The 25,265-nt window shown below is 54.2% G+C and overlaps 1 long non-coding RNA gene across 2 annotated transcripts in view; it reads right to left on the reverse strand.

The window, feature by feature from the left end:
* Window positions 1-23,274, reverse strand: part of LOC140387687 (uncharacterized) — a 40,377-nt gene extending 17,103 nt beyond the window's left edge. Inside the window, exons 1-3 of one of the 2 annotated variants that reach the window (XR_011933946.1) lie at window positions 23,053-23,274; window positions 22,697-22,799; window positions 16,786-16,883 (exon numbers count right to left, since the gene is read on the reverse strand). This is a non-coding gene — a long non-coding RNA (uncharacterized lncRNA). Of the gene's footprint in view, window positions 1-16,785; window positions 16,884-22,696; window positions 22,800-23,052 lie in introns of those variants that run through there. The other variant, XR_011933945.1, reaches the window with a different exon arrangement.
* Between the last annotated feature and the right edge of the window lie 1,991 nt (window positions 23,275-25,265).

Below are 25,265 nucleotides of genomic sequence, written 5' to 3' on the forward strand. Positions count from 1 at the left end.
GTTGCCGAAGTCTCCGGCACCGGATATTCGGCGGGGGCGGGAATCGCGCCGCGCCGTTTGGCAGGCCCCCCCACGCGATTCTCCGGCCCGGATGGGCTGAAGTCCCGCCGCTAAAATGCCTGTCCCGCCAGCGTAAATTAAACCACCTACCTTACTGGCGGGACAAGGCGGCGCGGGCGGGCACCGGGGTCCTGGGGGGGGCGCGGGGCGATCTGGCCCCGGGGGTACCAATCTGCGGGCGGGCCTGTGCCATGGGGGCACTCTCTCCCTTCCGCCTTCGCCACGGTCTCCACCATGGCGGAGGCGGAAGAGACTCCCTCCACTGCGCATGCGCGGGAATGCAGTCAGCGGCCGCTAACGCTCCCGCACATGCGCCGCCCGGAGATGTCATTTCCGCGCCAGCTGGCGGGGCACCAAAGGCCTTTTCCGCCAGCTGGCGGGGCGGAAATTCGTCCGGCGCCGACCTAGCCCCTTAAGGTTGGGGCTCGGCCCCCAAAGATGCGGAGCATTCCACACCTTTGGGGCGGCGCGATGCGTGACTGATTTGCGCCGTTTTGGGCGCGAGTCGGCGGACATCACGCTGTTTGCGGAGAATTTCGCCCCTGATTGCTATTAAATATATTGGGCGGGATTCTCCAACCCGGCAGGGGGAGGCAAATCCCGCCCCGACGCTGGCTGCCCTATTCTCCGGCGGCGTTTTTTAGGCGGGGGCGGGATTCCCGCCACGCCGGTCGGGGGTCATTGGCAGCGGGCCCCCCGGTGATTCTCCGGGCCCCGATGGGCCGAGCGGCCGTCCATTTATCGTCAGTCCCGCCGGCGTGGGTTTCTCAGGTCCCACATGGCGGGACCTGGCAGGTGAGTATGCATGGGTGGTCCTCGCGGGGGGGGGGGGGGGGGGGGGGGGGGGGGCGCGGGGGATCCAACCCCGGGGGGGCCCCCAAGGTGGCCTGGCCCACGATCGGGGCCCACCGGTCTGCGGGCGGGTTTGTTCCATGGGGCACTTCTTCCTTCCACGCCGGTCCCCTGTAGGGCTCCGGCATATTACCCGGGGGCCGGCGCAGAGAGGAGAACCCCCTGTGTATGCGCAAAAATACGCCTTCCGGTCTGCGCATACACGGAATCACGCCGGCCGTTCCGCACATGCGCAAGCTCGCGCCAGCCTTTAACCAGCGGCTGGAGGAGCGCCATCCACTCCGGCATCCACCTAGGCCCCTAGACAGGTGAGAATTCCTCACCTTGGGGTGCCGTTGATGCCGGAATCGTTGGCGCCGGTTTTCCCGCCGGCATGGGGACTTAGTCCCCAGAAGGTAGAATCCCGGCCATTAGCTCTGAAGGTACATTGGCGACACCATGCAGACGCTGCGACAACGAATGAACGGGCATCGTGCGACAATCACCAGGCAGGAATGTTCCCTTCCAGTCGGGGAACACTTCAGCAGTCAAGGGCATTCAGCCTCTGATCTCCGGGTAAGCGTTCTCCAAGGCGGCCTTCAGGACGCGCGACAACGCAGAATCGCCGAGCAGAAGCTTATAGCCATGTTCCGCACACATGAGTGCGGCCTCAACCGGGACCTGGGATTCATGTCGCATTACATTCATCCCCCACCATCTGGCCTGCGAAATCCTACCAACTGTCCTGGCTTGATACAATTCACACCTCTTTAACCTGGGGTTACCCCACCTCTGGATCTGTAAAGATTTAATCACCTGCTAATGCTTGCATTCCAAGCATTGTCTGGCATCTTTGAATCTATCTATATATATGTTTCTGGAACATACCTCTTCATTCACCTGAGGAAGGAGCAGCGCTCCGAAAGCTAGTGACATCGAAACAAACCTGTTGGACTTTAACCTGGTGTTGTAAAACTTCTTACTGTGCTCAACCCAGTCCAACGCCGGCATCTCTACACCATTTTATTTAGATTATTCACTCCACGATATGCAATTTAAACAGCATGAAACTGTGCATGTCATCAACATACCTCAAACGTCTGCATCACAATAGATGCTGCACAAAATCACTGCTGTGATACGTGAAGGTGACCGGTCGGGAGGAGTGGAAAGCAGTTTTAAATGAAAAAAAAGTGAAATGATTAATTTACATTACTACTTTAACAAAACAAGATGGTTGTTTCCACTTACCAGTAATTCTAAAATGAAGGTACAATGCCAGTTTTGGAGAGTTAAGAAAATGCCAGAAACACTCAGCATAGAACATAGAACATTACAGCGAAGTACAGGCCCTTCGGCCCTCGATGCTGCGCCGACCTGTGAAACCACTCTAAAGCCCATCTACACTATTCCCTTATCGTCTATATGTCTATCCGATGACCATTTGAATACCCTTACTGTTGGCGAGTCCACTACTGTTGCAGGCAAGGCATTCCATGCCCTTACGACTCTCTGAGTAAAGAACCTACCTCTGACATCTGTCCTATATCTATCTCCCCTCAATTTAAAGCTATGTCCCCTCATGCTAGACATCACCATCTGAGGAAAAAGGCTCTCACTGTCCACCCTATCCAATCCTCTGATCTTGTATGCCTCAATTAAGTCACCTCTTAACCTTCTTCTCGAAAACAGCCTCAAGTCCCTCAGCCTTTCCTCATAAGATCTTCCCTCCATACCAGGCAACATTCTGGTAAATCTCCTCTGCACCCTTTCCAATGCTTCCACATCCTTCCGATAATGCGGCGACCTGAATTGCACGCAATACTCCAAATGCGGCCGCACCAGAGTTTTGTACAGCTGCAACATGACCTCATGGCTCAGAAACTCAATCCCTCTACCAATAAAAGCTAACACACCGTATGCCTTCTGAACAACCCTCTCAACCTGAGTGGCAACTTTCAGGGATCTATGTACATGGACACCAAAATCTCTCTGTTCATCCACACTGCCAAGAATCTTACCATAAGCCCAGTACTCTGTCTTCCTGTTATCCCTTCCAAAATGAATCACCTCACACTTTTCTGCATTAAACTCCAATTGCCACATCTCAGCCCAGCGCTGCAGCTTATCTACGTCACTCTGTAACTTGTAACATCCTTCCGCACTGTCCACAACTCCACCGACAGCAGGTCAGGAAGTATCTGCAGAGAGGAAAACAGTGTATGAAAATAATTCCAACCTAACTTGCCAAATGAGAATCCCAGCCAGTTTTATACTCAGTCAAATATTAGTCACGACTGAAAGTGGGTGAGGTGTGAAAAACTATTGCATTTTATCCTCTATGTTTTTCAATGGACAGCACAGACTAAATTTGCCCCATCAACTCTGTTTATCTCTCCACACACCCTGCCTGACTGGCTGAGTGTTTCCAACATAGAAATTAGGAGCAGGAGTCGGCCATTTTGACCTCTTGAGTTTGCTCCATCACTCAACTAGAACATGGCTGATCTTCTACCTTGTGGGATTAACAGAATGGATATATTAATCTATGGAATACATGAATTGGCAATAATATTAGGAAGGTGTGTGTGTGTGTACGGAACAGATGGGCAGCCTTGAGGGGAGATGTACCTTCTTGATAACGCACTACGTACATATTGTACATAAATTAGCTTTAAGTAAAAACCCTGATGTGCCTGCGGCTCTCCCTTCCGAGAATCCTATCCTAGCACCTTCTACAACATGGTAGCAATGGCAGATGTACCAATTTTGTCTGCAGCATTCACACTCAAACACCAACCGGACCCTGGCATCATCTGTCCTTCCTCACCAGCAGGTCAGGAAGTATCTGCAGATACTTGGTACAAAATAGGGTTTGATCTCTTTGATTGTATGGCAAAACTTACATCATGGTTTTTGATTATTATTCTTGATGGTTTCATACAACCCAGCAGAACTCGTTATCAAACCATCTTTTAAAAAGTGGTCCCTTCTCCTCCCCCAAGTCAATGGGGAAGCTGATTTGCAGTCCGTACGAGCAAGGATCTGGGGCGTCATTCTCCGACCCCCCAGCGGGTCGGAGAATGGCCGTTGGCCGCCGTGAATCCCGCCCCCGCCGGTTGCCGAAGTCTCTGAAGGGAGAAAAGTCGGCGGGGGGTTAATGGCGCCGCTGATATCGGAGAATGGCACGGGTCTGCGCAAGGCAGCCGATTTTTGGCCTGCCGATATTCTCCCTTCCGGATGGACCGAAGTCCCGTCGACGTGATGACCGTTCACGTCGACGTAAATCAAACCTCCTTTTCATCGGCGTGACCCGGTGCTCCAGGTTCACGCCGACCAGCGTAGAGGTGAGTGACGGCCTGGGGTGTTGGCTGCTGGGCAGGCGATGGCGTGGCCACAGTCTGAATGTGTGGGGAGAGGTGTGTCTCGGGTTGTGTGTGTGTGTGTGCGGCGGGGGGGGGGGTGGTTAGAGTGGGCTGGGCTCCGGGGGAGTGCCGGGAGGGGGTTCCGTGCTGGGGAGGAGGATGGGGGGGTCCGTGCCGGGGAGGAGGATGGGGGGGTGGGGGGGTCCGTGCTGGGGAGGGGGATGGGGGGGGGTCCGTGCCGGGGAGGAGGATGGGGGGGGTCCGTGCCAGGGAGGAGGATGGGGGGGTCCGAGCCGGGGAGGAGGATGGGGGGGTCCGTGCCGGGGAGGAGGATGGGGGGGGTCGTGCCGGGGAGGAGGATGGGGGGGGGTCCGTGCCGGGGAGGAGGATGGGGGGGGGGTCCGTGCCGGGGAGGGGGATGGGGGGTCCGTGCCGGGGAGGGGGATGGGGGTGTCCGTGCCGGGGAGGGGGATGGGGGTGTCCGTGCCGGGGAGGGGGATGGGGGGGGGGTCCGTGCCGGGGAGGGGGATGGGGGGGGTCCGTGCTGGGGCGGAGGATGGGGGGGGAGGGGTCCGTGCCGGGGAAGTGGATGGGGGGGTGGTCCGTGGCGGGGAGGAGGATGGGGGGTCCGTGCCGGGGAGGGGGATGAGGGGGGGTCCGTGCTGGCGTGGAGGCTGGGGGGTCCGTGCCGGGGAGGGGGATGGGGGGGATCCGTGCCAGGGAGGAGGATGGGGGGGGGTCCGTGCCGGGGAGGGGGATGGGGGTTCTGTGCCGGGGAGGGGGATGGGGGGGACCGTGCCGGGGAGGGAGATGGGGGGGACCGTGCCGGGGAGGGGGATGGGGGGGTCCGTGCCGGGGAGGGGGATGGGGGGGACCGTGCCGGGGAGGGGGATGGGGGGGACCGTGCCGGCGAGGGGAATGGGGGGCACCGTGCCGGGGAGGGGGATGGGGGGACGGGACATGCCGGGGAGGGGGATGGGGGGGGGTCCATGCCGGGGAGGAGGTTGGGGGGTCCGTGCCGGGGAGGGGGATGGGGGGTCCGTGCCGGGGAGGAGGATGGGCGGGTCCGTGCCGGGGAGGAGGATGGGGTGTCCGTGCCGGGGAGGAGGATGGGGGGGGGGTCCGTGCCGCGGAGGAGGTTGGGGGGGGTCCGTGCCGGGGAGGGGGATGGGGGGGGGGTCGGGGGGGTCCGTGCCGGGGAGGGGGGGTGCGAGGGCAAGTGAGTTGGTCCACCTGGACAGGGGCCAGCCTCCAACAGTTGGACCCATGCGGTCCATGCCACCTGGCTGGGGGGAAGGAGGGAATATGGGCAATGATGACATGTCGTCGTTCCCCCCCCCCCACAACCAGGACGTCATGTTTTCCGATCATCCAGCGATGTTGCCCACATTGGCGGCATCCGCTAATGTCCATGTTGCCCTGGATGAGGAGGAGGAGGAGGAGCGTGTCAGAGAGGCGTTTCAGGCTGCCGCAGAGGGGCATGCGGCAGCCGCCCAGGCTGTAGGGACACCTGACCGACAGGACGAGGAGGGGGAGGAGGACGTCGCGGCCCCACGGCAACGGAGGCACCCGAGGGCGCCCCGTGTGTACCGGCCCCGGCAGTCATACCAGGACCTCATGGACCGGGAATGCAGGAGGAGATTCCGGATGAGGCGGGAAACCGTGGCACACATCTGCTACCTGCGGGCACACCTGTCACCGCGTGGCACTGGCGGGGGACACCCTCTCCCCGTGTCCGTCAAGGTTACGGTGGCCCTGAACTTTTATGCAACGGGGTCATTCCAGGCACCGAGTGGGGACCTGTCCGGCATATCGCAGACATCGGTGCATCGGTGCATCCGGGCAGTGACAGATGCCCTATCTGCCATGGCGCACCGCTACATCCGCTTCCCTGTGGACCGGGCCAGCCAAGATGCCCGGGCCGTGGGCTTCTCTGCTGTGGCCGGGTTCCCCATGGTCCAGGGCGCGATTGATGGGATGCACGTCGCCGTGCGGCCACCTGCAGATAACAGGGCCGTGTTCACCAATAGGAAGGGGACCTATTCGATGAACGTACAGGTGGTCTGCGACCACTGCATGATGATCCTGCAAGTCTGTGCCCGTTACCCAGGCAGTGTACACGACTCATACGTGTTGTCGCGGTCATCCATCCCCAGCATGTATGAGGGACGCCATCCCCGGCTGAGGGGCTGGTTGCTGGGCGACAGGGGCTACCCATTGCGATCGTGGCTGATGACGCCTATACGGAGGCCACGCAATGAGGCGGAGAACCGCTACAATGATGCCCATGTAGCGACAAGGGGAGTGATAGAGAAGAGCTTTGGCGTGCTGAAGATGCGTTTCAGGTGCCTGGACCTCTCTGGGGGCGCCCTCCAGTATCGGTCAGATAGGGTCGGCCGCATCACTGTGGTATGCTGCGTCCTGCACAACATAGCCCAGCAGAGGGGCGATGTGCCGCAGGCAGAGGAGTGCGGAGTGGAGGAGCAGCAGGAAGAGGCGCAGTCCTCCCCAGATGAGGGGGATGGGGGCAATGGTCAGGGCAGACGGGGTAGACACAGGCGGGTGGCTGTCCACCGTTACCGGCTGGCCCAGCGGGCACGGGACAGACTGATAGCCGCCCGCTTCACTGACTAGATAGGCGTGAGAATCGGGTAGTATGGCCACAGACCGCACACCATGGCAACAGCCGTCCACCCACACCCCCCACCCATCCACCCACCCAGCACCCTCACCCCCCTCCCCAACTCCACACACCCCACCCGCATGCACCCCCCCGCCCCCCCATTGCCGATCCACCTGCGGCACAACGGGCCGGGCTCACACAGTTGCGGGTGGACACGTGTCTATTGCAGGCCATGGAGGATGATGACAACCCGCCCTGCAGTGAGCTCCTGGCTCCACATCGTTGGACTCTGTCTGACCCATGGCCACAGTACCACCATCCACCCGGACCATCCCTGCATGCGGCTGTGACACTGCAGCGCACGGTCCCGTCCTCTGCCCGGGGGATGTTGATGGCGGCCCAGGGGGAACGGGGCAGACTCACCTGGGGCTGAGGTAAGACCACCCCTCACACACACACTTGCGCTCAACGTACATGACACCCCCGCACGCTTTGGACAGAGCACAAAGGCAGCTTCTGTAGTATTAACATTGACTTTAATAACCAAATGAGTTCATGCACGTGCCCTAGCCCCTAAAACTCATCTGTGCCCTGCACCCGTGCCAACTTACTCAGTGTCTAATTGTTTGGCCTTACGGGCCCTTTGACTATGTCTATGTGGTTCCCCAGATGGTACAGCAGAACTGGAGGTGGACTCCTGTGATTCCTGCCCTCTGACACGGGATCCCTTTGGCGGCCGTTTCCTGGGGCGTCCTGGCCTAGATGGGCCAGGCTGCGGCCCGGGTGACTGGGATGGCGAGCTGCCAGCCTGTCCTGCCCATTACCCACCCGATGCACCTGGAACGGAAGGGGGGGGGGGGGGGGAGTCCGAGGTGTCGCGGTGTACCGGGACCTCCCCTACAGGGGGCGCCGGGACGGACCACACCACCTCCTCCTCCCTCGGGGTGCCCGATGGCCCCCAGGCCTCTACATGGGTGGGGGATGTGAACGGACTGGCCATCCGACGCCCCCCTGACATCTGGCGCTGCCAGTCCTGGAGGCCCGTGCTGGTATCAACAGGGGTCTGCAGGTTTGCAGCCATGGAGCCCGGGAGGTTGGCAAACCCTGCCTGTGACAGTGCGACGCCGGCTCGCACATGGCCACAGGCGCCGATGCCCTCAGCGATGGCCTGCTGAGACTGGGCCATGGCCTGCAGAGACTGGGCCATGGCCTTCAGAGACTGGGCTATGGCCTGCTGAGACTGGGCCATGGTGTTGAGCGCCTCTGCCATCTGGCGCTGGCACTGGCTCATGGCCTCCTGTAAGAGGGCAGCCGTGTCCTGGGCCACAGACGCCGCCTGCACGGAAAGCCCCAGGCCTCGCAAACCGTTCCCCATGTCTGACACCGTCGCACCCATTGCCTCCACCGTGGACGCCACCCGTGCGGTGTCGGCCTGGGTGGCACGCATGACCGGCACCACTTCCAGCTCCTGGACGCGGGTGGACTCCTCCACCTGCGACTGCAGCCGCCGCAAGCCGGCCGTCACCCTCTTCGCTCGTCTCCGGGTCGGTGGTTGCATCGGATCTATGTGTGGGTGTGGAAACTCCAGGAACCCGGGATCCATCTGGGAGGCAGATGTTCGCTTGGGCTGGGCTGCCCTCCGACCGCCCGGCCCCTCTGCTGCTCCTACCTCCACCTGCTGTACCGGGACGGCTGTGTTGTGCGCACCAGTGAGTGTACCAGACGCCTCATCACTAAAGTGCCCAACCGAGGGGAGTGTTTCTGCGATGGTGGAGGGTGTTGGTGACAGCAGTGGCGTTGTGTCGTGCTCTTCGTCCCACTCTGAGTCCATGGCACTTTGGGGTGGGGGTTCGTCTCCAACCATCCACTCAGAGTCACTGTCCGGTATTTCGTCTTCCTGGGTAGTGCTGTCCCGGGTAGTGGTGTCCTGGGTAGTGGTGTCCTGGGTAGTGGTGTCCTGGCTCGGATGTGACGGGGGCCTGTGGCTGCCCCCCTCGTCGCTTTGTGGTCGCTCCCGCACGTGACGGGGGTGTCGTCTCCCTGTTGCTCCAGGTCTCTCCATCTCCCGTGGCCTCCGAGGGGCATCCTGCGGGTGTCGCATGCCGGAGGTTCCGGGTCTCTCTGTCTCCAATGGTGTGCGAGGGGCATCCTGCGGGCGTCGCATGCCAGGGGGTCCGGGTCTTTCCGTCTCCCGTGGTTGCCGTGGGGCATCCTGTGGCCATCGTCTCCCTGTTGCTCCAGGTCTCTCCGTCTCCCGTGGCCTCCGAGGGGCATCCTGCAGGCGGTCTGCATCTGCGGGGATGGGTGCCTGGACGTTTGGTCCTGCGATACACAATGAAGCATGCATGGTTAGACACGCAGGCAGTGATCAGGTGATATGGGGGAGGGGGATATAGGGGAGGGGGGATATGGGGACGGGCTGTTGGTGGCTCACTTGCTACTACGCCCCCGACCTCTGCATCAGCAACCTCCCGGTCGCCAGGTCCGCCAGCCAGTTCCAGGGCCCTTTCCTCGTGTTCGGTCAGTGGCCTCTCATCAGCGGGGCCTCCTCCAGTCCTCACATGCTCCCTATTGTTGTGTGCGCGCTTCTCCTGTAGGGGGGGGGTGGTGGCAGGGGTAAAAGGCAACAGTGTTAGGCAGGTATATGAATGCACGCCATCGGTTGCGCGTGCATTGCAGAGGTTAAGGTTAGGGCTGGATTCACTTGGAGATGTGGGGGATGGGGGATATGGGGGAGGGGGGATATGGGGTGGGGGGATATGGGAGAGGGGGGATATGGGGAGGGGGGATATGGCGGAGGGGGGATATGGGGGAGGGGGGATATGGGGGAGGGGGGATATGGGGAGGCGGGATTATGGGGGAGGGGGGAATATGGGGGAGGGGGGGAATATGGGGCAGGGGGGAATATGGGGCAGGGGGGAATATGGGGCAGGGGGGAATATGGGGCAGGGGGGAATATGGGGCAGGGGGGAATATGGGGCAGGGGGGAATATGGGGCAGGGGGGAATATGGGGGAGGGGGATATGGGGAGAGGGTATATGGGGAGAGGGGATATGGGGATATGGGGGAGGGGGGATATGGGGAGGTGGATATGGGGGAGGGGGATATGGAGGAGGGGGGATATGGAGGAGGGGGGATATGGAGGAGGGGGATATGGGAGGGGGGATATGGGAGGGGGATATGGGGAGGGGGGGATATGGGGGAGGGGGTTATGGGGGAGGGGGGATATGGGGGAGGGGGGATATGGGGGAGGGGGGATATGGGGGAGGGGGATATGGGGGATATGGGGAGGGGGCATATGGGGGAGGGGGGATATGGGGAAGGGGGGATATGGAGGAGGGGGGATATGGGGAGGGGGGATATGGGGAGGGGGGATATGGGGAGGGGGGATATGGGGGAGGTGGGATATGGGGGAGGGGGGATATGGGGGTGGGGGGATATGGGGAGGGTGGATATGGGGGAGGGGTGGATATGGGGAGGCGGGATATGGGGGGGATATGGGGGAGGGGGGATATGGGGGAGGGGGGATATGGGGAGGGGGGATATGGGGAGGGGGGATATGGAGGAGGGGGGATATGGGGGAGGGGGGTTATGGGGGAGGCTCACCCTGCCTGCTCTGACGAGGTCGTTCACCTTCTTGTGGCACTGGGTGCCTGTCCGTGGTGTCAGGGCCACAGCGGTGTCGGCCTCTGCCACTTCCCTCCACAGACGTCGGCTGTGGCGTGGGGCAACTCTGCGGCCGTGCCCGGGATACAGGGCGTCCCTCCTCTGCTCCACAGCGTCCAGGAGCGCCTCCACATCCCGTGACTGGAACCTCGGGGCTGAGCGCCGGCCAGCCATCCAGTCGGGTGTTCTGGTCGGGTGTTCCGGTCGGGTGGTGGGGAGCAGCGCGGCCTTATGAGCCGTCACGCCGTGCGGCGTGTATGAACCACGTGCGCAAGCGCGGATCCCGTCACGTCGCTGCTAGCCCATTTCGGGCCGGAGACTTTTTATTTTTCCGGCGTGACGCAAGTCGGATTTGCGCCGTTTTTTTCACCGATCGGCGGACTTTGCGCCGATAACGTAGAATTTCGCCCCTGATATCCAATAATTCAGATTGTTATGTAGCTCTCATGCAGTATCGGGCTACTCCCTGGTCAACAGATTCTCTCCAGCCGAACTTCTTGTTGGCTATCATTTAAAAATGGAGGTTCCGCTGTAGCCTGTAAACCTTCAGTCGCATGTCTCACCAGCGCCAGGGTCCCAGGTTCAATTCCCTGCTTGGGTCACTGTCTGCACTTTCTCCCCGTGTCTGCGTGGGTTTCCTCCAACCAGTCCTGAAAGATGTGCTGTTAGGTAATTTGTCCATTCTGAATTCTCCCTCTGTGTACCTGAACAGGCGCTGGAATGTGGCGACGAGGGGCTTTCACAGTAACTTCATTGCAGTGTTAATGTAAGCCTACTTGTGACAATAAAGATTATTATATTATAACACAGTCAGGGCAGAGGAGTTGAACCTTCGGGAAAAACAACACCAATGGTACAATGCCAGACACAGGGGGCTGGATTCTCCACAGCGGGATGCTCCATTTTGCCGGCAGCCCGGGGGTTTCCCGAAGGCGTGGGACTACCCCATAATGGGAAACCCCATTGACCGGCTGGCGTAACGGAGCATCCCGCCGGCGGGGTGAAGCGGAAATGTGGCGCGGCGGGACAGAGAATCCAGCCCCGGAAAACACACCAGGACAGCGAGTCTGGTTTGGGACCAAAAAATTGAAGGCTTCATTCTCACTAGCATAGAACACCTGCACCCGTATCTGGTCCAGACATTGTCTGGTACTATCCAAAGGAATAGACAAGCCCTCATCACGCTCAATCCCACCAGATCACAGGTTTGCAACTACCACAAGTTGTAGCCGGATGACCCCTGAATCACTCCAGATGCTGTGAGGGATGTTGACCTAACCCAGGCTCCACTCCCAGTCCTCTGACCCAGTGGAGCTGTCACCAGGATACGCTCAGATAGAGCCTTCCCAGAAACTCAATCTGTAGCGGGGTGATTCAGTGGGTGGGTTGAGGGTAGAATGAGGGAGTAATGTAAATAACAAAAACTAGGGTCATGCAAGTAGTGAGAAAGATAGTTTCATATTGTTACGAAGAAGACAATGCATTTGGGGAAGGTTTGTGTAAGGAGTTAACTGAATGGATATATTAATCTATGGGGCACATGATGATGTGTCATTGACATCAAAGAGACATGGGGATGCACAAGTGATTAGCACTGTGGCTTCACAGCGCCAGGATCCCAGGTTTGTTTCTCTGCTGGGTCACTGTCTGTGCGGAGTCTGCACGTTCTCTCCGTGTCTGCGTGGGTTTCCTCCGGGTGCTCCGGTTTCCTCCCACGGTCCAAAGACGTGCAAGTTAGGTGGATTGACCATGATAAATTGCCCTTAGTAACCACAAAAGGTTAGGAGAAGTTATTGGGTTTCGGGGATTGGGTGGAAGTGAGGGCTTAAGTGGGTCGGTGCAGAATGGCCTCCTTCTGCACTGTATGTTCTATGTTCTATGTGAGATGTTGCAGGGAGCAGACTGGCAGCCCAGCGGAGAGATGTACCTTCCCGATGACTCACTGTGAAAACATCACAAATGACCTAAACACAATAGTTTGAAGTAAATACCCTGGTAAGCCTGTGGCTCTCACCCTAAAGAATCCTGGCTTATCGCCTTCTGCAACATACCTCAAACCAATTTACTCGCACTGTCCCTATATTTATTGACGTGTCTAATGTGTAGAAGTCTATCAATCTCTGACTTAACTATACCCAAGGACCATGGGGCGGGATTCTCCACTCCCGCGCCGAAGTGGCCGTGCCGTCGAGGTTCACGACGGCGCGAAACGGCCCCGATCCCGACCGATTCAGGCCCTGACAATGGGCCAGGATCGGGGCCGCGTCATCGACACGCGCCAGGCCTTGTCGCCCGCGTAAAGGCGGCGCCGCATAGATGACGCGGCCGGCGCCGCATAAGGGGCGTCATCCGCGCATGCGTGGTTGCCGTCTTCTCTAAGTCCGTCCCGCAAGAAGATGTCTGACGGATCCTGTGGGGCCGCGGAAGGAAGGAGGTGCTCCTTCAGAGAGGACGGCCCCTTACGATCGGTGGGCACCGATCGCGGGCCACCCCACATTTGAGGTACCTCCCGGTGCAGGATCCCCCCTCGCCCCCCCCGCAGGCCGCCCCCCCCCCGGCGTTAACGCACCATTCACGACGGCAGCGACCAGGTGTGGACGGCGCCGGGGGGAACCCGCCGTTTTGGCCTGGCCGCTCGGCCCATCCGGGCCTGAGAATAGCGGGGGTGCCGGAGAATTGCCATTTTGGGTGTCTCCGCCGATTCTCCGGCCTGCGGCCCGCAAAACCTGACCGGGCCGTTCCCGCCGCTTGGGAGAATCGCAGGAGGGCGTCGGACCGGCGTCCCGGGAAATTTTGGTGGCCCAGGCGATTCTCCCAACCGCCACGTGAGTGAAGAATCTCGCCCAGAGTCTCCACAGGCCTCGTGGCGAAAAATTCCATATTTTCACACCCCCAGAGTGAAATAATTCCTTGTTATCTCAGTTTTCAATGGCCTACCCCTTATTCTGGGACTGTGCCCATTGATTCTGGACTCCACCAAGCCAGGGAAAAGACCCTTCCTGCATTTACTCTGTGCAGCCCTGCAAGAATGTTGTATGTTTCATTACGATCACCTCTCAGTCTTCTAAACTCGAGAGAAAACATGTTCTCTTTTTAATTTCCAGCATCCTCAGTTTTTTGTGTTGGATAAACAGAAGGGCCTGGACTTTCATCCTTGAAGCAAGTATTGGGAGACAGGGGGCATAGTGACACCAGCCCCACATTAATGCGGTTGACTCTTAAATGGCCAGACAGTTCAAGCACAACTAGGAATGGGCAATAAATGTTGGCCTAGCCAGCGATCCCCAAGTTCCATTAATTAATTTTTAAAAAGCTACTGGAGATATAAGGGACATCTCAAAATTTGGAGTATACTGTTGTAGTGAGGCCCTCTGCTCAAAGAGAGATGACTTAATTTCCTTTCCTCTTTCTAGAAAGAATCAGGAGGAGTAAGCATTCTGGTTTGAAAGACTGCAGGCTTCCTTATGGTAAAGGACACCATTGCTTGCAAACATATGTGACTGGATTCTCCAATAATGGGGCTATGGCGTTTCACTCTGGACTTTAGCCATGAGCGATTCTCCTACCTGCAGGGGGCTGGCAGGGGCCCGGAGTGCTTCTTGCAGCTCTGGCTGCGGATACGGGGCCCCGCTCTTCAGGTCACCCTGTGTGACATGGCGGACCCGGACCATGGAGCATCATCAGAATTGTAGGCCCCCCCCCCCCCCCCCCCCCCCCCCCTGGGATGGCACATGCCCGCGGTTCCGTGCCGCCCGACCGCTCCCCTGGCCGTCCATGAGGCCCCCCCCCCACCCCGGTGATTGATTCCCCCCCCCCCCCCCCACCCCACCAGGACAGCCGCGGACTGAGTTCACAGCCGCCACCCAAGGTTCCTGACGGCCGATACGTGGTTAGAACTACTCCATCGGGAACTCGGCCGCACGGAGAATCGCAGGGTCCTCTGTTAATGGCCCCCTAGCCGCGTCGCATAGCGCCCTTGCGAGCGATTCTCCAGGGACCGGAGAATCGCGGGAGCGGCGCCCGCTACGATTTGCGGGTAAATGGTCATTCGCAATTTCGGCGTGGAAGCTCGGAGAATCCAGCAATGCCGAAATTGCAGCTAAATTGTTCTAATCTCTGTTCATACCTGGAACATTGGTCAGATGTCCAGTGGAAAAGATGCATTGGCCAATATTTGGCTGCACAGCCAAGAACAGAGGATTACACCCTCTGTACATGTGTTCAGAACTGTACATATGGTGATCAAGATGGTGGTGAGATAGTGGCATAGTGATAATAGCACTGGACTAATAATCCAAAGGCCCAGGTTAAAGCTCTAAGAGAATGGGTTCAAATCACATCACAGCAGCTGGTGGAATTTTAATTCAACTCATAAATCTTCAGTTTCAAACTCATATCAGGAATGGTGACCATGAAACTCCCATCAATTCTCATAAACACACATAATGGGCTTCAGGGAAGGAGATATTGTTTCTTTACTCAGTTTTGCCTCCAAACCCACTGCAATCTGGTTGACTCATAATTTCCACTCAGTTCAAGGGCAATTAGGAATAGATAACAAATACTGGCCTTGCCCAGCAATTCCCACAACCCATGAAAGAATAACGGGGGAAAAATAAAGTTACTCCTTGCACCATGGTCCATTCACTGAGTGGTCAAGGGTGATGTCACCCTTCCTGGACAGAGTCCCTATGAAGTGTTCAAAATATACTTTTTGACAGTTAAAAAACTCCTAAAGAAACCAACATCCCACCTGTTTGATCAACATCACCCAGATGTCTTCCTTCACACTGCTGTAAGGTTCCTCACCCCCTTGACGATGAATCTGGAACCAGAAGGAGTTAAAGATTTCCTGAATGAGGTTCCCCCTGTCAGTGTTTTGGGTATCATAGGTATTTGTACCAGTGGAATGTTTATGATGGGGGCAGATCCCAATTATGGGCTTTTGATCATTTTATTGCCTCTATCCTGCCTTAGGAATGCAGCACACAGAATATTTCTGTCATGTGCTTATTAGACCAGCTGAGTTGACCATTTTTATTTTTCACTGACCCTTGTGTTCCCACAAAGATCAGGCTACAAAATTCAACAATGGCCAATTCAACTTACATCATGCATTCTCATAGCATAGCAGTCATAACATTAGTCATGGTATTCTGCTGGAATTTGATCAATTACACCATCAATTGAGTCACTTCAGTCCATATTTACAATGAACAGTTGATGTGTGACCACACAGCACCTCATGGAGGGCAATCCCCTGTATCCTGACAACAATTACAATGGATCTTCTCTGTCCTTCATGTCAGTTACATTGCAACTACCATGGGGCAAGCCAAAGGGTGACTACTGTGATAATAAGGGTTACCCACCAGTAACGTGGTTCATGACTCCAGCCCTCAACCATCCACATATGCACAGCAGACATACAAGAGATGAGACAAGAAATCAACTTGAGCTGATCATTGGCATCCTGAAGCAATGCTTCCACTACCTGAATTATTCTGAAGGAGCTCTGCAGTGCTCAACTGAGCAGATTTCAATATTTATTTGGAATTTTGAAATAAAAGCTACAGAAAACAAGTGTATTCGTAAATAAGCTAATTGACCAGATAATCAGTTATTAAAACAATACAAAAGACGGTTGAAGGATTGTCTAAATATTTTTTTTAAGCTTTCAGAGCCCAAACAAGTGTAGAGAGAATAGACAGTGTGCCAAAAACATGTCAAATTGAATACTATACTTTGTATTTGATGGTTAAAATACCACAAGAACAATAATAATAATCAGAAGCGAAGAGAAAGAAAGGATCTGCATTTCACCTCGTCATTGAAGTTCTTCATGATGCCCTTGGTGAAACTTATGTGAAAATATTAGTTGTATTCCCTGCAAAACTAGAACTAGTTGCTATAATTGCCACATGGATGTGCTTTTTGAAGATATGGGGCACGATTCAGTGATTGTATTGTGCCCGGCGTGAAGCTGGGTACACCGAGTGAGTTCTGGGGGCCTCAAACCCAGACTTTGTGGAGTCACCCCACCCTGGAGTCACACCCCCCCCCCCCCCGACCCCCCTGATTTGCTCCGTCAGGCGCAATCTGGATATTGCCCTCGCAGGCTGAGCTGCTACAAAACACTATTTCACATTCCAGAGAGTTGGAATGAAGACAGACAAAAAATCTCCTGGAATTCTCCTGATTATACATACCACAAGTGGATTTGCAAATGTTTCTGTGGTGAGACATCAAAATTCAATGACCTGTTCTGAAACAATAACTGCAGCAGGTAGCCAAGTCCCTCTGGAATATACAACCAGCGAAGATTTTCAAGGAAAGCCCTGTCAAGCAGTAAAGAGGAAGAAGTGAAAAGGACAATGGTGTCCTCTGAGGCTATTGAGGCCATGTGCCTTCTCTCTCTCTTTCTGAAAGTATTTCATTGGTTTGTAAAGTGGCCACTCTGAGACTGAGAAGTGGAATCTTTTAAAATGTGGAATTCTGATTAGTATGACTCCATCACGGAGTTTAGCTAAGCTGAATGGCTGCAATACTGAATCAATGCTTCAAGACCAACTAAGGAACAACTAATCATGTCCCCAATTTTTTTTTCATGGATTTTATAATCCTTAAAAACTTATTCTCATACACTGCCATCTGTACTTGTGTGTGTGTGTGTGTGTGTGTGTGTGTGGGCCCAGGCTAATGTGCGTGACCATATGAATGATGTTGTTTGCTTTTTGGTTAACAATAGTTTCAATAGTATTAACTCATTCTTTGTTTAACTGAAGAAAACCTGTCTGAATAATTCTCTGCAACCTCAACACTAACTAGTAGGATACTAACTAGTAGGATACCAACACAGAATTGGCAAAGCACATCCTCTCTAAATTATTTTTCAAAAGTCCTTCTACAGTTAAATGAGGAGTGAGAGAATAAGAGTCATTTCAACCCACCTCACCTGGTCGTAACACAATTACACCCTGAAATTTGCTCTGATTTTATGAGACAGTAAGGGTGTAAACCAAATTGATCAGAGTGGATGGTAGGGAAAAGGGAATTGGGAGTGTATTCTCAAGAATAAAATACTTCCTTTGAGCGAAGACAGCTGGGAATGATGGAAATATCTGACACAAATGTGCTTCATGCATAAATAGGTGATACATTACTTTCAGTCTTCAGCAAAGGATTATTTGAAAAGAATAGATGTTGCATGTTGCATTTAGCCTGTTCAATAGTAGTGCATCATTGATATTTGCTTCCAAAGTCAGTGGTAGTTCGTTTTGCAAGCATATCTTTTCTCCAGAGAGATTTTAAGTTGAATTTATAAAGGGTGCAAATACCAGAGTGTCTGTCAACTCCTCGAATTACAAACATGTCAGACTACAATCATGTTGTTTTATTTTGTTTGCCATTGCAGCTCTTCGCAGTAAATGTCACAAAAAGTCACATGGGAGTATTAATACATGTTGCAGTGATTGTTGACTTGACCTGAGAATGAATAACATTCAGAAATATTCGGGAATTAAATCTGCAGAGCATACGATAAGAGTCAGATGATCCAGTCTGAGGAGGTGCATTCAGCACAAGAATCTAAGCACAAACAGACAAGGTAAAACAGGGATCGCCCTGACCCTGATAAATAATTGCCACAGCTGGATCAATATTTGTACTTTCTTACATGTCAGAAATTTCTATCACTTTCAGTAAATGTTTCTAACCAGTTGTGAATAATATGATAGAAAATCACTGCTGTCACATTGTAATAGAATGTTTTCGTTTTGATTTGATTTGTTCATGGGATGTGGTTGTCGCTGGCAAGGCCAGTATTTATTGCTCTTCTCTAGTTGCCCTTGAGAAGGTGGTGGCGAGCTGCCTCCCTGAACCATCGCAGTCCATGTGGTTATCAGAAGAATAAGCATGCTGAATGGCTTGGCCAGACCAACCGCATAATGTTTTGAGATGCTTCAGTCAAGAAAATAAGACTGATGTTTTACAGCCAAATCTAATTTCTGGCAGGGTAATTATATTTAAACTCAACGTCTGCTAAAAGGGCAATCGCCTGTAACTTTGTAGATTCCCGACTTCAGATTTGGGGCTTATTTCCCTGGACAATTGTGCTAAGCTGGGAGCCATTCAACAAAGCAATTTAAATCGCTAACTTCGGATGGCTCTGCCAGTTTTACATACATAGTTACTCTGAAAAGGATAGAATAAAGGAAACCACTTTAACTTCAGTTTCACTATATTAAATATCCAGATCGATTGCCGCGTGGAGCTTCCCCACACCCCCGACTCCCCCAAGGGGGCTCCCCCAACCCCCTCTCCTCCACTGAGCATCCTCCCATGGTATTCCCCACCCCGGGCACCCAGGAAGTTACAGGCTATTGCCCTTTTAGCTATTCCCTACTCCTCAACCGGACCCCCCCCTCCTCCAACAAGACCTCTGACCAACTGGACCCCCCACCCCAACTGACCACCCCCAAACCAGACTCCTCCTGACTCAAACCCCCTGATATGACCCCACCCGACTCAAACCCCTGATCCCCCAACCCGATCTAACCGACCCCCACTGATCTGCCCCTCTGATCCAACCCATGTACACCCGTCTCAATATCCAGTCCTCCCATGCCCCCATGTCCAACCACGCACCCTCTCATGCCCGACTCCCCCACCCTACTGACTCACTCCACCTCCTCTAAAACCGACCCTTCCACTCCTCACATGCGCGACTCCCTTTCCCCAATGTCCGACCTCTGCTGATATCTGAACCCTCCACCCCCACTGATGTCCAACTCCCCTCGATGTCTGGAATCCCCCTCCCATATCCAACCTCCCCATCCCCACATGTCCAACCCCCCAGATATTCAAACCCCCTGAAGTCTGATACCTCTAACTCCCAAATCCCATCCACTTACCTGAGACACTTACCTTCTCCTGACCTGTTAGTTGCATCTTTAAACTCGCATGCTTTCCAGCAGCTGGTGCCATGAGAAGGGGAATGTGCCCTGTTGCTGCGACTCTTTTGAACCCAGGATCCTGCTGTGCTGCTTGAATTTTGTCCGGTCTATCAGGAAGGTCGGACGAGGCAGGCACTGAAGACATTTATCATAGGTAAGCGGATACAGAGTGGCAATCCGATGCTGAATGCCATTCCATGGAGGTTATGGCCCGTTGTCTTTCAATAACTTTCAATTATGTTGAAATGGGGAAATGGAATCAAGGCACTCAAACAAGAAACTATTTGTCTGATGTCTTTGGTCATAATGAAACTGAATGTAGTGGAGGGAAGGATTATGGATTAACCTCAGGATATAAAATATACCACCAAATGTCAATAGAATGGTCACTTAATTATTTTTGTGTGGTATTAAACCTTTAATAAACATCCAGATAATTATTAACTGCCTGTGAATGAGACCATTAGCATGAAATGTCATGTGGGAGGGGTTATTTAACTTTGGGGATGTTGAATATCCAATGGTACAGGATCAGCGACCAATTGCATCAAACCCCAATTTCCTTTCTATCGCTTTCCAATGATGGAATAAACTCAGATATGGGGCGAGATTCTCCGACCCCCCGCCGGGTCGGAGAATCGCCGGGGGCTGGCGTGAATCCCGCCCCCGCCGGTTGCTGAAGTCTCCGGCACCGGATATTCGGCGGGGGGTTGGCGGGCCCCCCCCGCTCGATTCTCCGGCCCGGATGGGCCGAAGTCCCGCCGCTAAAATACCGGTCCCACTGGCGTAAATTAAACCACCTACCTTACCGGCGGGACAAGGCGGCGCGGGCGGGCTCCGGGGTCCTGGGGGGGCGCGGGGCGATCTGGCCCCGGGGGGTGCCCCCACGGTGGCCTGGCCCGCGATCGGGGCCCACCGATCCGCGGGCGGGCCTGTGCCGTGGGGGCACTCTTTCCCTTCCGCCTCCGCCACGGTCTCCACCATGGCGGAGGCGGAACAGACCCCCTCCACTGCGCATGCGCGGGAATGCAGTCAGCGGTCGCTGACGCTCCCGCGCATGCGCCGCCCGGAGATGTCATTTCCGCGCCAGTTGGCGGGGCACCAAAGGCCTTTTCCGCCAGCTGGCGGGGCGGAAATCCCTCCGGCGCCGGCCTAGCCCCTCAAGGTTGGGGCTCGGCCCCCAAAGATGCGGAGCATTCCGCACCTTTGGGGCGGCGCGATGCCCGTCTGATTTGCGCCGTTTTGGGCGCCAGTCGGCGGACATCGCGCCGTTTCCGTAGAATTTTGCCCCCGTTCTCGAAATCGATTTTGATCCGTCAGACCACCACCCAGGCGGTCAAGTTGAAAATCTCCAGAATATTATGATAAAACCCCTTATCTCAAGATTCTGATGGATTGGAAGGCTGTGGAGTAAATAATTTCATATGGGATTGGATTTGAATTTCAAGAGGAGAGAGAACGTGCCAGTTTTGAGCCCCTTTTTCAGCTGTCACTCAGTTGGCAGCACTCTACCTCTGAGTCAGTTTTGTGGGTTTAAATTCCACTCCAGGGGCGAGATTCTCTGACCCCCCCGCCGGGTCAGAGAATCGCCGGGGGCTGGCGTGAATCCCGCCCCCGCCGGTTGCCGAATTCTCCGGCACCGGAGATTCGTCAGGGGTGGGAATCGCGCCGCGTAAGTTGGCGGGCCCCCCGCCCCGCGATTCTCCGGCCCGGATGGGCCGAAGTCCCGCTGCTAGGATGCCTGTCCCGCCGGCGTGGATTAAACCACCTCTTTTACCGGGGGGACAAGGCGGTGCGGGTGGGCTCCGTGGTCCTGGGGGGGGCGCGGGGCAATCTGGCCCCATGGGGTGCCCCCACGGTGGCCTGGCCCGCGATCGGGGCCCACCGATCCGTGGGCGGGCCTGTGCCGTGGGGGCACTCTTTTTCTTCCGCCTTCACCACGGTCTCCACTATGGCAGAGGCGACTCCCCCCACAGCGAATGCGCGGGGATGCCGTGAGCGGCTGCTAACGCTCCCGCGCATGCGCCGCCCGGCAATGTCATTTCCGCGCCAGCTGGCGGGGCAGTTCCGTCAGCTGGCGGGGCAGAAATCAGTCCGGCGCGGGCCTAGCCCCTCAAGGTTTGGACTCGGCCGGTCAAGGGGCGGAGGATTCTGCACCTTTGGGGCAGCGCGATGCCGGACTGATTTGCACCGTTTTTGGCGCCGGTCGGTAGACATCGCGCCGATACCGGACTATTTCGCCCCCAGATCTTAAGAATTAAAGTCTAGACTGGCACTCCAGTGCAATATTAAGAGAGCCTCGTCTTTCAATCGAATGAGACATTAACCAATGGTCAGTCTACCCTCGCAGGTGGATGTAAAATTATCCCTTGGCATGATTTTGAAGAAGAGCCATCCCTAGTGTCCTGCCAAATATTGATCTCTTAAACAACATCACAAACCAGAATAGTCAGTCATTATCACATCATGTGAAGTTACTGGGCGGGAGTTTCCGCTTGCTCCCACCCCGGAGTCTGAAAATTCTTGTCTGACGTCTCGCGGACCTTTAAATGGTCAGTTAGATTATCCATCCTGCCCACAACGCTTCCCGTGGAGGGCGGGACCAGAACATTTGTCCCACCATGTGCGATTTGGCTGCTGTGTTTCCCACATTACAACAGTAACTATACTTAAAAAAAATATTTAATTGGCTGTAAAGCACTTTGAAATGTCTTGTAGTCATAAGTGGTGCTATATAAATGCAGGTTTTTCTTTTTCAATTGAAATTCCATCCTAATTCCACTGGAAGCGAGATGCAAGATGATTTTTGCCCTAGTTAATGTTAAGCCATATAAATGATGGGTTTATACAATGTGATATATCATGGCCTTTATGCTTGTCTCAGTGCCACGCCAATCTCCAGCAGAAATACTGCAGCAGCAAGATCAGAATTGCAAGGGTGAATTCCTCTTTTTCCTTTTCTATAGCTTTTAGAATTCTGCTAGTTTCCTTCCGCACAAGCCCCCCTACCCTGTGCTTGTTAGGTCGTCTTAAGAAGCATTTTCTTTTGATGCAACAATATCTCTGCCGTTGATAGGATTTACCTGTTACTTCATACCATACAAGCAAGAAAAGCAACACAGCAGCTTGAAGACAGCGACTGCTGTGAATCTTATTGAAATTTTATTACCAAGAAAAGGTGACAAGTCAAAACTCACTGAAATGTCTTCACACGTAATGGTGTGGGCAGTGTCACCATCTGTAATTACATCAGCACCAGACACTGACATCAACGCCTTGCCGTTACACACTTTGACAGCGCTAAAAGAAGATATTGAAAAGAGTTAAGCAAGATTTACAACACTGTCAAGAATACAAGGTCAACTTTACAGGTCATACAAATGGCTTGAAAATTTGAAGCTAAATATATAACCAATCAAGAAACAGTTATTTAATCAAATAAGCACTTTTTTTCCCAGACAGTGCTACATGGAAAGATAAGTGGTTTTGAAAGGTTTAACTGGGAAAAATGCAGAGGAACCTGGAACCGCTTATAGATTCAGAGAACACCAACCTGGATAATGTAAGCCATATCCTTGCATTAGCTTGACTTTAAATTGGCAGTTCAATTTAAAGAGGATTCATTGCAAAGTCCATCAAGCAATGTTTATGTTGCCATTACTTTCAGCTGAAAGGTGCTGCTTTCGGTCTTTGCAATATAAAGAAAAAATCTTTCACTGTTAGGCACAAACGACTAATTTATAAATCGACCGCTAGTCCAAACTGTCCTTACTTTGTACCAATAGCATTCTTCCTTGTTGTTGAAGGTAGGTTGTCTTAATTAAAAAAGTAAATTATCACTTGTGTTTTTTTTCTTATTGCTTCTCATTTCATATAATTGTGCAAGGCTACATATTTTCTGATTGGTAGAATTATGCACGCCAACACAATTCTGACATGCAGGGATTCAGCAATGGCACAATGTTTCATTTTGTCAGCTCCCACAGCATTCATACATAAACTATGTCCCAGTAACATTAACAGGGATGATTCAGCAATAATGAGCTGGTTTTCAGTTTGCCGGGTTTGATGTGTGAATCATGTCCAGCCTGGCTGGATAAAACACTGCTGCAAACAAGTTACATCCTGCCTTTGCAGGTGATATTTCTTAAGCCTGACCCGCTGGAATCTTGACTGTGGCAATCAAAATGGTGAAAATAGATGGAATATTGAGTGTTGTTAAGACACCCTGGACCAGGGTGGGGTCAATTCTAGCCCCACTTGACCCAGAGTCACAAAACAAGTGAATTAACCAATAATTCTGAGGAAAATAGCCGAAGTCACCTGTCTGTAAGCTTAAACACAATTACTGATTATTTATACCAAGAACTAAAAGGGAAACAAACAGAGGCGAGAAAAGGGGTAAAAAAATAAGGGGCAGGATTCTCCGAAAGGGAGGCAGAGTGTCCGTGGCATCGTGAACGCCGTCGCGTTTCACGATGGCGCGAAACGGGCATGGGCACTACCGATTCCGGCCCCCACAGGGGGCCAGGACAGTGCTGGAGCGGTTCATGCCACTCCAGCCTCCCTTCCCGACACCAATTGGGCGCCGCACTAACCCACGCATGCGTGGTGGACTTGCTCAACGCACCGGCCCCAAAGCAACATGGCGCGGGGGTTCAGGGGCCAGTCGCATAACAAAATAGGGCCTTGGGCCGGAGAGGCCGGCACGCGATCGGTGGGCCCCAATCGCGGGCCAGACCCCATTGGAGCCCCCCCCCCCAGTGAAGGAGCCACCCTCCCCACCACACAGGCTACCCCCCCGACCCTGCGCGCAGAGTTCCTGCCGGCTTGTAGCAGGTGTGGACGGCGCCACCGGGACTCTGCTGTTTCCGCGCGACTGCTCGGCCTATCAAGCCCGGAGAATTGGCGGCCTGTGACCGGCGCCGCGCCAAACGCGCCGGCGCAAATGGCGGCGATTCTCCGCTCCTCGGAGAATCGCGTGCCAGAGTTGGGGCGGCATGGCGCAGTGGCGCCGATTCTCCGGCCTGGCGCGGGGTTCGGAGAAGGTAAAGAGAAAAAAAAGTCTTTGTTTCAAATGGGTGTTTCCAGGATGTTACTCCTTTTAAGACTTTGCTTTCAGTTAAATGTTTTTGCTGTAGTTTAAGGGGTGCAGCTGGTCTTTGGGTGCAAACTGTCATGGTTTTCCTGTACATTCATTCATTCTGGTTCTCTGCAGCTTCCTGAATACAGCATGCACAGTCTTTCTGGAGAGGGAGAGAAAGCTTGTCCTTGTCTTTCTGTGTCTAGGACACAACAGCTCCCTCAGGTCTCTGAGAACCATCCCACAGGGATAGGATCCAATCACCACATGTTACCGGGCAGAGTACGGCTTTTTGCCCAATTCATTGGCCACCAGTCAACCAATCAAACTGAGCCTAACCCTACCCCGTCTCTCTCTCTCTCTGGTGCCAAGAAGTCTGAAGCTCCTGTTCAAACTAGCAGAGATTAGCAGACTGTGCTCTCCTGTAATTTCTGAATTCCTCATTTTACTTAAAGAGCCATGTCCATTAATCATCCATGGATCAAAAATGATAAGGCAAAATAAAAGAATGGGACATAAGGGAATAAACAGGAAGGACCCTTACCGTGTTCCCATATCAATGCAGCATGACCTAAATGATAATCCAGGCTTGGATTGATGAATGGCAAATAACACCACCAATATACTGGGGTTGAGGTCAAATTGGCTACCCCTGAACTGGAGCAGCTACCTAAAATGGGAAG

This window comes from Scyliorhinus torazame, chromosome 13 (genome assembly GCF_047496885.1).
Source record: "Scyliorhinus torazame isolate Kashiwa2021f chromosome 13, sScyTor2.1, whole genome shotgun sequence".
Lineage (NCBI taxonomy): Eukaryota > Metazoa > Chordata > Chondrichthyes > Carcharhiniformes > Scyliorhinidae > Scyliorhinus > Scyliorhinus torazame.